The sequence below is a fragment of the Lycorma delicatula genome, chromosome 8 (assembly GCF_047948215.1).
Source record: "Lycorma delicatula isolate Av1 chromosome 8, ASM4794821v1, whole genome shotgun sequence".
Lineage (NCBI taxonomy): Eukaryota > Metazoa > Arthropoda > Insecta > Hemiptera > Fulgoridae > Lycorma > Lycorma delicatula.
In genome coordinates, this window is record NC_134462.1 from 8,642,875 (window position 1) to 8,659,265 (window position 16,391).

At 29.9% G+C, this 16,391-nt stretch overlaps 1 protein-coding gene across 3 annotated transcripts in view; it reads right to left on the reverse strand.

Annotated features, from left to right (window-relative positions):
* DopEcR (G-protein coupled receptor DopEcR) overlaps window positions 1–16,391 on the reverse strand; it is a 307,743-nt gene that overhangs the window by 208,143 nt on the left and 83,209 nt on the right. The gene's annotated exons all lie outside the window — the stretch shown is intronic.

The window sequence follows — 16,391 nt, forward strand, 5'->3', positions numbered from 1 at the left end:
AAAGTAATTATTGAAGTAGGTAATTAAATTACGCAAAATCATACACAGACTAATTTATACATACGGCATTTTTTTGGAATTTCACAGCCAAAAAACACATTTATAATTTGTATATTTAATATTAATTAGACGAGGTTATCGAACGAAACGAGCCTAGGTTATGTTGATATATGTACGATTCGTTAGTACACGGAATCGTACGGTATATCAACATTATCTAACCAAACATAACCTACGCTCGCTACCTTCGTCTCTCTCTTTTTCTCTTTAGTCTCTGGAACCACCATAAAGTATTACTTTACATGATATGATACGTATGAATGCAATTGAAGCGTGTAGTCTTGTACAGCATCAGGTCGACCGTTCCTGAGAAGTGTAATTAATTGAAACCGACCACCAAAGAACACCGGTATCCAGGATAAAGTATTTAAATCTATATAAAAGTAACTGTCTTTACTAGGATTTGAACCTTAGTACTCTCGACTTTTAAATCAGCTGATTTGCGACGACGAGTTAACACATAGACCAGCTCAGCGGGTTTTGCTAACCTCGTATAATTAACGTTAAATGTACAAATTAAACACAACCAAATAATATGTAAGTATAATCGTTCGTGAAAAAAAGATGAAATATTTTGGCTGTAAAATTCCGTAAAAGTTCCACGCATTTTATTATTATTGTAGTTTATGCATTGTGATTTCACGTTATGTTGTTAATAGACAATTTTCTTTTTTTTAATTAGGTAGAAAGGTACAGAAGATGTATTAAAAAAGTGCATTATAATTAAGTATACTTGAACAGTATGTTTTTTAAAAAAAATACTAAAACATATAACACTAATATACAAAACAAATTAATAGAATTCAAATTTAATTACGTTTCGGTCCCGTTTTTAAATAACCTATTCCCGATTCGAACAGAAAATCGCCAGCAATAATTATGTTGAAAATCGTAAAGAAAAAAATGATAACAGCAAAATTAGTCCCTGATGAAAGCTATCTGTCAGTAATTAGTTTTAACGCCTGTAAAAAATTAAACCAAATTTTGTTTAAAATATTTAGTTGAAAACTATAAAACAGTATCTTTTTTGACGCGTTTCGGTCTATTTTATTATAATAAAAATTATATTTTTTAAACTCTTCTTATTGTTCAATTGACATTACATAGATTTTTTCGGAATAAAATTAGGTAAAAATTATTTGCAGCGTTTTACTTACTGGCAACTCTCACGCAATAAGTAGTAAAATCATTCAAATCTGTTAGGTGGATTTATGGTCACCTATTCGTGGTGTTGATGGAAAATACTTAGCCGACCTTCGTACGGCTAAGTACTAACTATCTATAACTAATATTTTTAAGATGGGGCCGACTATTCTGAAATCCGTATACTTCAGATCACTCAAAATTTCGAGTCCTGAGGGGACCAAACTGTTATTCTGAAGAAGTTACCATACGCTGATAGTTTTTATAAGCTATTTTAACAAGCTTTAATCGTTAGAAAAAGTATAATTCTCTCAAACATGAGGATAATGAATACAGAGGAGGTTCATGAGACGGAGCCTTCTACTAGACAGGAAGGACGAGTAAAGCGAGTACTTGCTAGTAATCTTATAAAAGAATAATACAAATTTTTAAAAATCTTACTAAAAAATATAAATTTATACTTTTCTATTCTACCTTAATTTTGGATTTTGCAACACCAAAATAAAAACAATACTTTAATACTTAAAAATTTGGTGATGCTTAGAAATTTGGTTTAATACGTAAAAATTTGGTGGCAAAATCCGAAATTTAAAGAATCGAGTAAGTTACTTACATTTTAATATTTAAAAAAAGCTCAGCTGTTTCTTTTGTTTTTTATGGGGGGTTCCCAGTGGGATCAAGGAACGGAACCCCCTGGTTAGAGGATAAGGGAGGGCGAAACGAGCTCTGATTGGCTAGTAGTGTTATAAAATCACTAAAAAGTCGTATAATTAAAATAGTTTAATAAAGATAGACTATACAGTGGGTTTTTCGTCAGGTTTTTTTTTTGTTAATTTTAAGATTCAATTCTTTATATTACTCTAACTCTTTGTGAAAATGATCTTTTATTTGAAATCTTTTGCAGAAATCCTTCCAGAGAACAACAATTTAAAAAAAATATATTATTTAATGTTATTATTATATTATTATTATTAATAATATACAATATTATTATTATTTAATATATTATTATATTTTTTCAAAAAGAGTGGCTGAACTGCTAATAAAATATTAAAAATAATTTGCTCAACGACTGTTTCTTTTTTAAATTTTTATGCCCTATAATTTTTTGATAAAAATTGTTCTGAGTTAGCAGAGAGTTTCGCAGATTTCAGAAATTATTCTTCTAAAAATATTTTTTTAAATTATACGGGCCGATCTATTAATTAATTAATTATCTTAAGAGTAAATCTTGAAGAAGAAACTTCATTCCGGCGATAGAACTCTACTCTCCTACTCTCTCATGAGAAAATTCAGTGAATCGCTCCCTTTACCGCCAAAAAGAGATTCTACTTCCGCCAGTTAATGCGCAGCATCGTTGGTATTCTGGGTAATAATACGATGACTTTTTATTTTTGAAGGTTGTAACACTAATTTTCGAGCTTTAACTTAGATAGTTTTTGTAATAGTTTTTACCATGAGAGCTATTTACTCTACCGTCTAGATAATTTACATTTTATATATAAGACATTTTTTTAATCTATTTTAGATTAATTTTTGTTAATCTAAAATTTACCTTTTCTTTGAAAATTCCCAGTGGTTTTTTTACAACATTTGATTTTATTTTTATTTGGCCTTTGTACGTCTCTGTCAAGCTATTATACTCCTATGCTATTTGTTTTGCAATTGTTTTTTTGAGCGATAGAGATCGCTCAAAAAAACAATAATAATTAGCTCAACATAATAATATTATCATAATTGATAATTTTTGGCTAATTTTCCGACCCTGCTAGAAAAAAAGTAATTTTTCTGTTTTTTACTCCTCGCTTACAATGTAATTCACTAAAACGAAATTAAAAGTAAAACTTAAAAGACCTTAATATTTGCAATCAATTTTTGTAGAATTATGGTTTTTTTAATAATTTAAACAAAGATTACGATTTCATAATGATGAAAACAAATTTAAAAAAAATAAATAAACAAAAAATAAACATTTTTGAATATTATTTATTAAAACGCTTTTATTATTATTATTTACTTGATCTGGAAAATTTTATCAAAAAAGTTCAAGGTAAAAAACGAAATAAAATAGAATTTGAAACAATATTTATAAAAAAATTTTTTCAGGAATTATAATCAATAGGGATTCCTTTCTGTTAATAGATAACAACTGATAGGAAATAAGGAAATTCAGTAAGAAAGAAATGTGTTAAACCGATGGAAAGAGACGGTGAAGGCTCAACCCTTATACCTACTGGCCTTAAATCGCTTCGCATGCTCCACTAAAATAATTCAATAAGAACGGGTAAGACCTAAAGAAAATAGTTTAATGATAATTTTAGAAATTACTGCAACGAATAATGAATTATTCATCGTGCAAAAATAATGAGTGAAGCAACATAATGTTGTGTTAATTTTCCGTTATCTCAAGAACGGAAGTAACAACTACGATGAATGAAAAACAAAAATAAAATTTAATAAACCGAATATTAATATTAATGAAAGTTTATATTACTTGAAATAAATTTACAGCAAATTTTCAATTACTTGAAATAATGTTCGAAACGGAATGTAGTATAAACTAAATTACGGCAAAAGTAGTAATTATTTATGCCAAATAATGGTAATACAAAAATCTATATATTGTGAAAAAAGCTACCAAAAAAAATTAATTAGTCGTAATTCAAGGTTTGCCGTGTTCATGACGGAGTGGTAGCATCTCGGTCTTTCATCCGGAGGGTTCCGGGTTCGAATCCCGGTTAGGAATAGCATTTTTCATACGCTACAAATTTCAAATTTCACATTCCCACATTCAGATCTCTTTGTTGTAAGCCTCTGCGATGAATTAATTCATCGTCCAAAAAAAGAGAAATTTTGTATAAATTATTATTAATATAAAAATATTGTTTTATTCAATTTTTATGTAGTAGGTGATATTTCAGTATTATAAAATATTTAACCATTTTTGAAAATAAAAAATAATTACCAATTTTTGAATCCTTTTTAATCTAAATTAGCTTTACTTCCTGTGAAAAACAAAAACAATTCTAAAGATAATGCCCTATTAACATTCGGATAACTAACTCATCTTCCTCGTTAAATTTTAATGTTTTTAAATTCTAAATACTTGAATTATCAGGGAGGGGAAACCAAATCGTTAAAAAAAAATGGTAAAATCTTGCCCTAAACAATCAAAATCAATTGTCAAATTTTTCCTTCAAAATTGTTCAACATTTATAGATTTTTTAATTTTTTTTTCAATTTTTTCTTTTTCTTTTTTATGTAGTAAATACTTCCTAGGCGATTAAAAAATTCATAAAAATAGATTCTTGAGAATATTATAAGGTAAATCTAATTTTAATTGAAAAAATATATATTAATAGTAAAAATTCTACTAAAATCGGTTCAGCGGTTCTAAATTTATGCATTGGGAAAAAACGCAAAAATTTACTGATATAATGTACTTATTTGCTTCAGTTTTTTGAAGGATTTAAAAAGTAGATACTACATAACTGTACTATACTTGGCAAGTTAAATCTTTGCGGATGAATTTGAAGATTACCAACTCGCTTTATAATGATATAAAAAGTCTAGTCTGGCCTTATTTTTGTTTCTTATCACTAGTTTCATTTCATTTTTGAAATATTTTTCTTTAAAAAAATGAGGGAAAATAAAAAATAATTACCCATTTTTGAATCCTTTTTAATGTAAATCAACTTTACTTTCTGTGAAAAACAAAAAAAAAAAAATCCAAAAATATGTTCTACTAACTTTCGGATAACTAATTTTTTTTTTATGGTTCTCGTTAAATTTGAATGTTTTTGGATCAGTAGTTTTAGTGGATGAATCGTTATTTATAAATATAAATGGATGGGATTAATTAAATGTGATTTCTTGTCAGATTAGGTAGTTTGTAAGAAAATTATCAATCTTTAATCTTTCGTCTCTGCAAAAATTATTTAAAAAATTCTTTTCTTTGGAAAATATTACTTACTTTTGATATTAAACTAGGATTGAGATTAAACATCGGAAAAACAAAAGTTATAATCGTAGATAGAACCACAATCTTCCAGTCAGTGATGCGCTGTGTGACTTCGAAAAGGTGGACCGTTTATTATATTTAGGATCCACAACAGATAAAGATGGGAGCTCGTCGGCTGAAATACCAAGAAGATCTGTCTTGGCGAAAGAGGCGCTTACAATGTTGACAGCTACTTGGAGGAATAGGGCGATCACGAGGAATACAAAGCTAAGACTGCTTCAGGTACTAGTCTTCCCAGTAATCATGCACCTGGACCATCAAGGTGGAAGACCGGAGTAGAATTGATGCATTCAAAATACTGGCCTACAGAAGAATGCTACGCATTGTATTGACGGAAAAGAGGACAAACAATTTGATTATAATCGAGCCGGGTAAACGTAGGAGGTTCTCCACAATATGGAGATTATCCTCCGCTTTTTCAGCCACAAAGTCCGTAAGCCCGGCGAAAATCTTGAGAAGCTAGTCATTTAGGGATCGAAGGCAGCAGGTCACGCGGAAGACCGCCGAAAAGATGGCTGGACTAAATTGAAGAGGCGTCTGTAGAAAAGCTAGGCTTGTTGATTCGAATGGTAAAGCTATTGCGGGAAATTGTCAGCGTGATATGAATCGGGTCACCGGCTGTCAGATATGAAAGGAAGGATCACTGATAATGACGATGATTTGATATAATAATTATTTCTTTTAATTAGTGTTTAAATTTCTTTATTCAGTTCATCTTGATAGAAATAGTTATTACATTGAAAACGGCGAATCACAGGAAAACCGTTAAACGAAAAACAGTCAAGGACAATGAGAAATTATTTGTTATTAAGTAAATTCTGAATAACAAAGTATATTTTTAGAATTTTTTTGTGGGTTTACCAGAGCGCAAAATCGTACTAGTTTAAACCGTAGTAAAAAGTGATTTTGTTTAATTTTTCTACAGGTTTACGAAGAGAAATTTTAGTAATGAAATGATACCGATTCGGTTAACAGACAACTGATTGGAAAATAAAAAGTGAGTTCTTACTTATTCTATGAAGTGAGTTATTAAACTTCAATAACCACCGACAAAAAATTGCATAGGAAATATATTTAGTGTATTGGACCTATGCACAATTTTATTTTGAACGGACTGAGAATTCAATGTAATTATTTAATACTAGGTACAGAACTAGAATTCAGGTATGTGTTAGGGCAACCGTATTTTTTTGTTGAGTATTATTTGAATCCGATTGGTGAAATAGTTAATAATAAAACAGATTTTCAGGAACAAACATTAAAAATAGTTCAATACTGTTATACAGCTCAAAATAAAAGTAGCAAAAAATTACTTCCTCTATTTTTTATTGTTTTTTAAAGAATATTTTATTTATAGTCGCATCAACAATTAAAGTCATTAGCGACTCATCAAGATTAAATTTGTAAATGTACCGGTAAATGTGTAATTTTGAACAGACTCTTGCCGAGCATTCCTGAGACGTGTGGTTAATTGCATTCCAACCATCAAAGAACACCAGTATCCACGATCTAGCATTCAAATACCTTTATTAGGATTTGAACCCGAAAATTATCGACTTCGAAATCAGTTGATTTACGGATATCTTTAATTTTGAAGTTACAATTATAAAATTATCTTTAATTTCAATAATTTTATGATTTGAACTAACGGTAAAAGAAAAATAACTTTGACTTTTGGAGACGGTAATGATCAAGATTAGGTAGAACACAAGAAAAAATAATAACAGTAGAAAATAACAAAACTTTATTACAAAATTAACAAAGAAAAACTTACTTTTCCAAATTTAATTTTAAAACTTTTGACTTCAGTTGGTAATTAAGATCAGTATTCAAATGAACATTGCTAAATAATCTATATAAAAAAAAAATGTAAATGTTCGTTTGTACAAAATCTTAAATCTCCAAAAGTTCTTCACCACTTGTTTTGAAATTGTAACAACGTTGCATTCCAATATGCTCTTGTTTTTATATACCTACTATTTTTTTTTTTTAACCTCCGGGACCCCCGTTAGATATTATTGCAGAGGATGATATGAATGATTTTGTAACGTGTGAAAATATCATGCTTGACTGGGATTCGAACCCGGGACCTCCGGATAAAAGGCCGAGACGCTCCACTCGCGCCACGGAGGCCGGCGTATGCCTACTATTTATATACCTAAGTTGGCACACCTGTGACAGGTAAAAACGTGTTTTTTAAAAAAAAAACAGCGCTACTTGTTAGACGTAAAACATACGCTATACTAAATATTTTACGATTCATTTCAATGTTTTCGATACGTGTGTCCGCTGCAGACTAAAAATTGCTGGACCAATTTACGCCCGGAGGAAAAATGGGAAAATCAAAAAGGTAAAAGGGAAAAAGGGGAAAATGGAAAAAAGAAAAAAAAGGAAACGGGAAAAAAGGAAAATCGAGAAAAGGAAATGAAAAGGGGAAGGAGAAAAAAGAAAAGAGGAAAGGGGAGTGAAAAAATGAAAAGAGAAATAAGGGAATGAAAGGGAAAGAGGGAGGAAAAGGGTAAAATATGATAAATGGAAAGGGGAAAGTGGCAAGTGAATATGGTAAAAATGAAAATGGGGAAAGGTAAAATGGGAAAGGGGAAAAAGGAAAAGGGTGTAAGGAAAAGGGAGAAAGGGTAAAAGGAAAAAGGGAAAGGTTAAATTTTGTGAAGTTCCGTAATGTTCATTTTGTTAATGGTTTATCAGACTTTCAATTGTGTTCATTTAATATATATATATATATATACATACATACATACATACATACATACATACATACATACTCAAATCTAGCAATAGCAAAGAATTACCGGCTCTGCTAGTATCATAAAAATAAAGTTTTTACCGAAAATATTAAATAGTAAAACAATATAATATACTACTAAACAACTTACTTAATATTAATTAGTTTTTATTAAAGAAGTTAAATATTTATTGCAATCTGATGTGAATAATAGCAACTGAATCAACAGAAAGAGGAAAAAACAGTGATATATTGAGACTCGGCCAAAAGTCTCATGTGAATAATTAAGTAAGATAGGGAGTAGTGGAATGGAAAATATTTCAGGGAAATCGTTCTACAAGGTTCAATTGCTCTTCTTTTTCCTGGGAGATTTAGTAAACACATTTGACCTAGAAGAAGTTGTTTTTCCTACACAAACGAGGATACTTTTTCGATGATGACAATGTTAACATTTATTACACGGAAATGGAATAAAATATTTTGGATATTTGTTTTATCGTAATGAATGTGTGTATCAGTCCAACTGTAGTCAGATATTGATACGTAGACAATATACTTTGTTAATGAATTTTAATTGACAATTTAACTGGGAATCTTTCCTGTATTGAATCCTCTAAATGTAAATTCTATATACTCGTACATTGTAAGTTACGATAACTTAGTCTGATTAAAATTAAAATAAAAAAAATATATAAATATATTCCAGTGGGTGGTAATTAAATATTTTTAATTCCGAAATACGACAATTTTTTTTTCAACTAAATTTGTCCGTTTCAGTATGAAAATCGTTCTGAGCAACGTAATTTTAAATTAAATCTTATATTATTTTTATGTGGCACCGACTGCTTTGATCATTTTGTCCTGTGAGAATGGAAATTTGTAGCGTATTAAATACTTCATACCTGACCGGGATTCGAATCCAGGTCCTTCTCCGTGACTCTGCCACGGAGAAAGGCAATTTTACTATTGTTATTGTTATTAATTAAAAATCCAACATAATAATTAACTATTAATACGTAATTAAATTATTATTAATAATAATAATAGATAAAATTGTTAACAAGTTATTAATACAAAAATAACTATATATATATATATATATATATATATATATATATACTTGAAAAAAAAATAAACCTAAACTTTATTCATTTTAAAATAACATAAATGAGTAGAACCATATACGCACTTCAGATTTTTTGATTTGGTGTAGACTTCAAAAAAACAGTTTACCAAAACTTTTCAATAATGATTTATAATATACATAATTTAAAAAAAGTAATTAAAAATAATTAGAATTTTTTCAAACTACGTTTGAAAATGCTCGATATACTATGCACGATGTAATTCCCTACTATCCAATTTGTTCGAATGTGTGAGTAAATATAAGAGCTGACAACACAGTAGTAGGACTTGAATTAAAGATTTAATAGCATCATTGCCTCAATGCCCCTACTATAAAAACATTATAGCCAAGTTTGGTGAAAATCGGTCACGTAGTTCTGGAGATATAAGGCGATTTAGATGACAATATACATACATATGTACGCATATTTTGTCGCGGAAATTTCGATGCCATTTTTCGGTTTTCTGGGGTCTTAGAAGTCAATTTGTCAAGATTCGGCGAAAACCGGATATGACCAATATCGACCGATCAGCATACTTTCCCTTCTATGTAGCTATAGCTGCTATATAGACGGGAAAGAAAAATGGTTTCGCTAAGATTTGCTAAGGGAAGCGAGCGCCACGTATTAAATTCTGAAATTTAAATATAGTCTGAGCAATGTGTTAAAAAAATTAATGTTATACCTAACATCCTAATGTACAGAGTGATTCTAAATTGCACAGTAATCTCTGTAGAGATGGTTTTATTTTTGTTTAGGTAGCTTAAGATTTAATGCTTAATAGTCAAAAATAAGAAAAAAGTTCATATAATTATGGGTTAGAAAACGATTCGTTAGCAAGTTTCAATTCTCGAAACATTTAGCCCTGCTTTTCGCTCCCACTGTGAAATTAAACCGTACTAAAATTCTAAGGGTATATTTGGTGCTTTCTTATAGTTTTTGATCTAAGAAACTGAACAAAAGGGGTCCCAGACGGAGGTCTGGACCCCTTTTATAAGGGTAAGTAAGGTAAACTTACTTAGGTTTTAATAAAAACAGGGTAAAATGCGAAAAAGTTATGTCGGAGATTCAAACATTTTAAACCCCGAGGACTTAAAACACAGAGAGGTTTTTGAAATCTTTTTTTTAAGTTTAGCCTTTATTGAAGGACGTTTAGATTTAGAGAAAACTTTACTTAAGCAAATTTGTTAAGCCTATTCTATATATGAATATTTTTAGAAAACGTTTTCTTAAAATTTATTCCTCATCGTTAAAAAATGTTATGTTCTGTTTTTCTTTTTTGCCCCAACTTTTCAATTTTTATTATTAACTAGTGGACCTCGCAATGCTTCGCTGTTGCCGGAATGCTTACTTCAGTTCAAACCTCACCAATCTCACTATTTTATATATATATATATATATATATATAAATAAATAACTTAAAACTTCTTTTAATAAATTTAATGACGTTGTATGTATCGAGAAATTTCGTCTACATCGATCGTTGTCTGTGTCGATATCGAATTTATCAGTTATTATGTGATTAAATATTACATTATTAAATAAATAAAAATTATGGAACTAATAACACGTAAACACTTCCGGGACAAATAATAATAAATTGTGAAATTTTCATCGAAATCGGTTAAGTAGTTTTTGAGTTATTAGGGCACACACAAAACGAAGATTTCCTTTAATTTATTCAGATATCCAGGAAAATGAATTGACAAAATTTAAAAATAATTAATATAAATCCCATCGCAGAGGTTTTGAAACGAGAAATAGTTCTAGATGACCTGACAATCATATGCATTATCAAACATTACATTGTTATTACCAGGCACCGTCAGCTTATTGAGGAAATTAAGATATAATCGGTTTCCATTGGTTTCTTCATCCAGCCAAATATATTGCTATAAATAAGCATGTCAAGCTAACCAAAACACACGTGATATTTAGTCCTACAAGTGATGATTATTAAAATATCATATAAGTGTTCGTTTAATGAACATCATTACTCTCATAGAAAAAACTGTATGATAAAAAAATTGTGATTGGTATCCTCAGGTGCTTCATATTCTCAGGAGAAATAATCTAATACATAAATGAATAATACTAGAGTATCGGGGTAGCGCAAGATTAAACGCTTGGCTTTCTATACGTTTTGGAGTGAGTAATTTAGTGCTGTAACAGTGTTTTACAAAGATTGACACAACTTTATGAATACTTTTTTCTTTTACATTATGAATGTTTTTATGGATATAAACTTTTAAAAATAAAACTGCACTAGTTATCCTGAAACTTCGGGGTTATCATTTTACATACTCTGTTCTTTCTAAATTAGCATTCTTACTAAATCAGTAAAATATTTTCGCAATATAATTTTATTTATTTTAAATTTAAGAGAATCATAAGAAGAGAAATCGCTCCGTCTTATTGTTTTTATATATAATTTTTTAATTCTTAGTTTTTCTATCCTTGTCTTTTATTACTTTAATACCATTGGGACGTAGCGTGTCACTAATAGATGCGTGCCTATCCCCTTTAAACATAACTAACCTTTCCACAATTTCGTCCTTATATTCCACAAGTACCACAAGGAAAATCTTACGATGAAATTAAGCAATACCTGTTACCTGTTACATTACCATAATAATAATATGTTTTTTTTCTTTCAGCGACACGACAACAAAATCATGTAAGTATAATACCGTATTACATTGTTAAGTACGGTAAAGAAAGAAATCTGTCGTAAAATTCAAGTTATAATTAAAAATAATAATGTTATAAACTAGTACGGTCTATTATTTTAAATGTTTTCTTTTTTCTTTGGTATTTATGTAAATGAAAATAATAACACTAATAAAAAATAGTCCTTGGGCCATTTAGTAATTAATTACAAAAATAAAAAAATCTCTTTCGGCACGCTAGAAGGCGGAGGTAGATTTTACCGGTGCTAAATAGGGGATAAAAAAGATTTCCATCTTAAAGTTAAGAAAAACTTCAAATTTACTCGATACGACAACGGTTGCATGTGAAAAAAGTTTCACGTATTTAGGAACGACAATATTATTATAAAATTCCAGGAACATTTTGGTCATCCATTGCCGTAAGGGTTGATCATATCAAAAATTGTTACAGACAAAAATTTTAGGTAATGTTTAGAGAACTAACAACCACTTTAAACCGATTCGATACTGTGCCTATTAAGGGAGGTATGATTTTTTCTTCGAAACCCCATTTTTTCCACCCCTTGGGCCAATGGTTGGTGATATCAGAAAAGTTTACTTGGATAAGTTTAAGGCCTTTATCAAAAAAAATGGTAGGAACTTTAAAGGAATTTGATATTTTACTTAATAAGAAAGTTACAGCGGTATTTTGTTTTCGGAAAAGTTCCCCCCCCCCCCCCATTGCCACAACCATGGTCCGATTTTTCCTATTAACAAACTCGACCGAGATTTTGGGTCGTTATATCTTATGTGTCAATTTGGAAGTACTACACTCATAATTGCGGCAGTTATTGGAGTCTAGAAGAAAGTGAAATATATATAAATGTATATATAAACTTTTGAATTGACGGTAGTTTTGGGGTCTGGGTATTGTAAAACGCGAAGATAAGTCGAAATTTTCCAGAAGTTGAATCACGGTACCCGTTACAATAGGTAGCTTTCTTATGAAATTTATTGAAAAACGGAACGGTTCGATAATTCGTAATTCTTATTTAATTATATCATCAGAGTTCTATCAAATGTTTATATAATGGATAATAGTTATGAAAACCAGATTGCAATGTAAAATAGCATTGAACTAATCAGTCCAAATGGAACAGAAACAGGAAGCTTATAGATAGCCGGCATTAGTTACAATCCAACATAATCGTGTAGCTTGCGATAAATTTTGGGTAATGTATATGTCAAATACGTACTAACATTTCAGTTACCGTTTCAATTTATAAAGGTTATAGTTGTATGTATATATTCTACCGATTATGAGTTCGTATCATTTACCTGGAGGTAGAACTCGTTGAAAAAAAATTATATTCATTTTCTACGTTTCTAATAAAAATAAAGTAATTAAAAGATAAATAAAAATTAATATTAGGTAATTATTACGGCTTAATATCATAAATTGAAACATTTTCTAACCTTTTAACCCAGAAAAAAAATTAACATATTTAATAATAAAATTCTTGCGGATATATTTTTAGGACCAAGTCGTTCTACTTAGGGACAGCAATGGACTGAACTAAAATCTTTACTATTTTTATTATAAGAATTTAGTAGTTAATTATATTCAAGTAAATTTTAACTTTTGAAATTACAAGTGTATATATACGGGTGATAAGAAAGTTTGAAAACGGCTTCATATTTCAAGATTAAGGGATATTAGGAGGAAGAAACAAATTCGGATTACGTAGTAACAAAATTAGTATTACGTACGTGTATATAAGCAATTTTTGTCTGCTCTCTTGGATCCGCCACATTAAATCAAACCTTTTTACTTCCTTGTACAAAGTAAAGAAAGTATTGTGATCGCGAAAAATTTCGGTTTTCAAATTTCAACGGAAATATTCATTTTGACCATCCTTGAATCCATTATGACTAGTTTCCGCGTGACGTCTGTACGTACGTAAGTATCATAACTCAAAAACGATTAGCCGTAGAATGTTGAAATTTGGATTTAAGACCGTTGTAACATCTAGTTGTGGATCTTCCGTTTTGATTGCAATCGACTGGACCAAAAGTGTTCAAAAACATTCTTTATTCTTTTCTTTCTGTTTTTCCTATTGTCGAACGATTCACTACTATAAAGTGCTACAATTCACAGGTATAATTCAAAAATTTATTTTTAATCCGTATATCCTTAAACCAGTAGACTTCTTTTTTGCATAAATAATCTCCTTGCTAGTGAAAATACTCTATTGATATCTGCAATATTTCATACAAACTTTTACCGCTTAAATCAGAGATGTACTCGTTAATAATCCAGTACCAGAACGTTTGATTGTGTATTTACAGCAGACTGCAAGTATATAATCCACAGTCATAAGCGGCTTGCTAGATGACAGTGTTATGAAAACTACACATTCATTTCGATGTTTACATTGACAAGAAGGATCATTTTCGTGTGTTCCGATTTTTATAATTTACAGTAGTGTTCTTCGTCCAACACCATTTAAGGAAATGATAATAACTTTCATTAAGAATTATGATAACAATGAATATATAGTGTTAAAATAAAACGTATCCCAGACTTTAGGCTAGAAACTTTATGTGAAAGAACAATTTTTATTTTATCTAAAAAGCAACTGACTTTAATAAAAAATTTCCATTTCTGGTACATTATGTTTCCCTATTTTAACGTACTCATTTTCCTTTCTGACACACTTCACACCATTTTTTTACTGTTTTTTTAATTTCAGACTGAACTTCACGCCAAGCAATAAATTAATATCGTTCAGAATTACCTCTAACTTATCTATGATTTCTGTCATCGGCGAATCTAAACACGGAGAATGCAGAACGTAGTAAATATGTTGAGATTCGAAGATTACCAGACCAAGATTAACCGACGGATGAACAGATTAATTAAGATATAGACTTAAATAACAATAAACATTTCTCTATATCTCTCTTTCTTTCTCTGTTAGCGCTCGCGCTGTGTGCGTGCGCACACTCGTGCAGAATCTAATAAGATAAATTACGAATGCATCCCCTTTTTTTTGTTAATCCAGGAAAATGTATTTTAACATTATTAAGGTTAAACCGTTGAATTGTACAGCTTTAGAAATTTCAAACTCTAAAATTAAAAATAAGTTTTCAAATTTTCATAAAATAAATTAATAAATATAAATATAAAAATTAGACAATGTTGATAATACGAGTAAATTTCAAATCTTATTGTTTACTTCGATGAGACAAAGTAAACTTAAATTAATTATAAAAAAAACCGTTATTAGAATTAACGTAAAGTCGCTTTTCTATTATAATTAATTATCAAACCATCGAACCGAAAAGGACTCTAATAAGATTTCAGTTTTACAGCAACAAACTAAGCGATAGTGATGACGTCCCACATCCCACATCAGAATGTCCTTGTATATTCATTACCAACAAACTAACACGACCTAATTTTCTTAAATCAACCTTCTTTAACATTTTTAAATTTATTCACTTCTTAAAAAGAATTAAATTTCTACGTCTTACATTCAGTACTGGATATAAAGGAAGGACAGTCTTCACCCGTCAAGAAAAATATTACTTGAGTGTTTGAGTTTTAATAATACCTTTACCTTTTTCTAGAAAATGAATAAAAGACATCGTTAATTTTTACTAGTAGTACAATATGCAGACTCTAAATTCAAATTTTGATTTTCATCATTGGAAAAACGAAATTTACATTAAAATACTTAGCGTAAATCTCTAGGGTGTCAGCATTCGATTATACTTTACCGTATAATTTGGATTCCACTTAAAATTAAAAAATAAATTCTAGGGAATAATAAAGATATTTAATAAGATAGATTTTAAGCTCAACGATATGATCCGAGCGCTTTCCAACAAGATCTATCACACCTTTTATGAAAGAGAAAGAATGTAGATCAAATTTCCCCGGCCTCATCTCCGTTCCTATCAAAATAATTTTGAATTTCTTCTGAGCCGATTGATAACATTTCATATCAGACCACTGGGAACTGATTTTTTTTTTAAAACTAGGATTACCGGATATTTCGATATTGATGTGCTATCGACCATTTAAAAGTTTGTTTTATTAATTTAACCGTTTGTTAGGTAAAAATGATCGAATAAGGAAAAATAAAAATGTGGAAAAATTATCGTAATTATCAGCTCAAAAATCGAATTTAATTTTTTTTGGAGAGGAGTTTCAGAGAATCAAAGAGAGATCCACTTGTAACTTAATTTAAATTACAACAAAAATTTTACTGATGAACTTAAGATTATTTCAGGGTTGGATATAAGCAGCAAACTCAACCCACTACTTCAAAACACGTATACGTCTAAACGTCCTTGTATATATTCTCACGCTTCCGAGTACTAAATACGCTGTCAACGAAATAGTATACGTCCCTTAGAGCGTATCTTTAAGGATTTTTTTTTTGTTTGTTTTTTTAAATTTAACCTTCGGGACCACCGTCAGGTACCGCTTCAGAGGATGAGATGAATGATTTGTAGAGCGTGTGAAAATGGCATGCCTGACCTTGATTCAAACCCGGGACCTCCGGAAGAAAGGCCGAGACGCTACCACTCGCGCCACGGAGGCCGGCATGTCTCTTTACAGTTTATCGTACAAAAGGAACGGG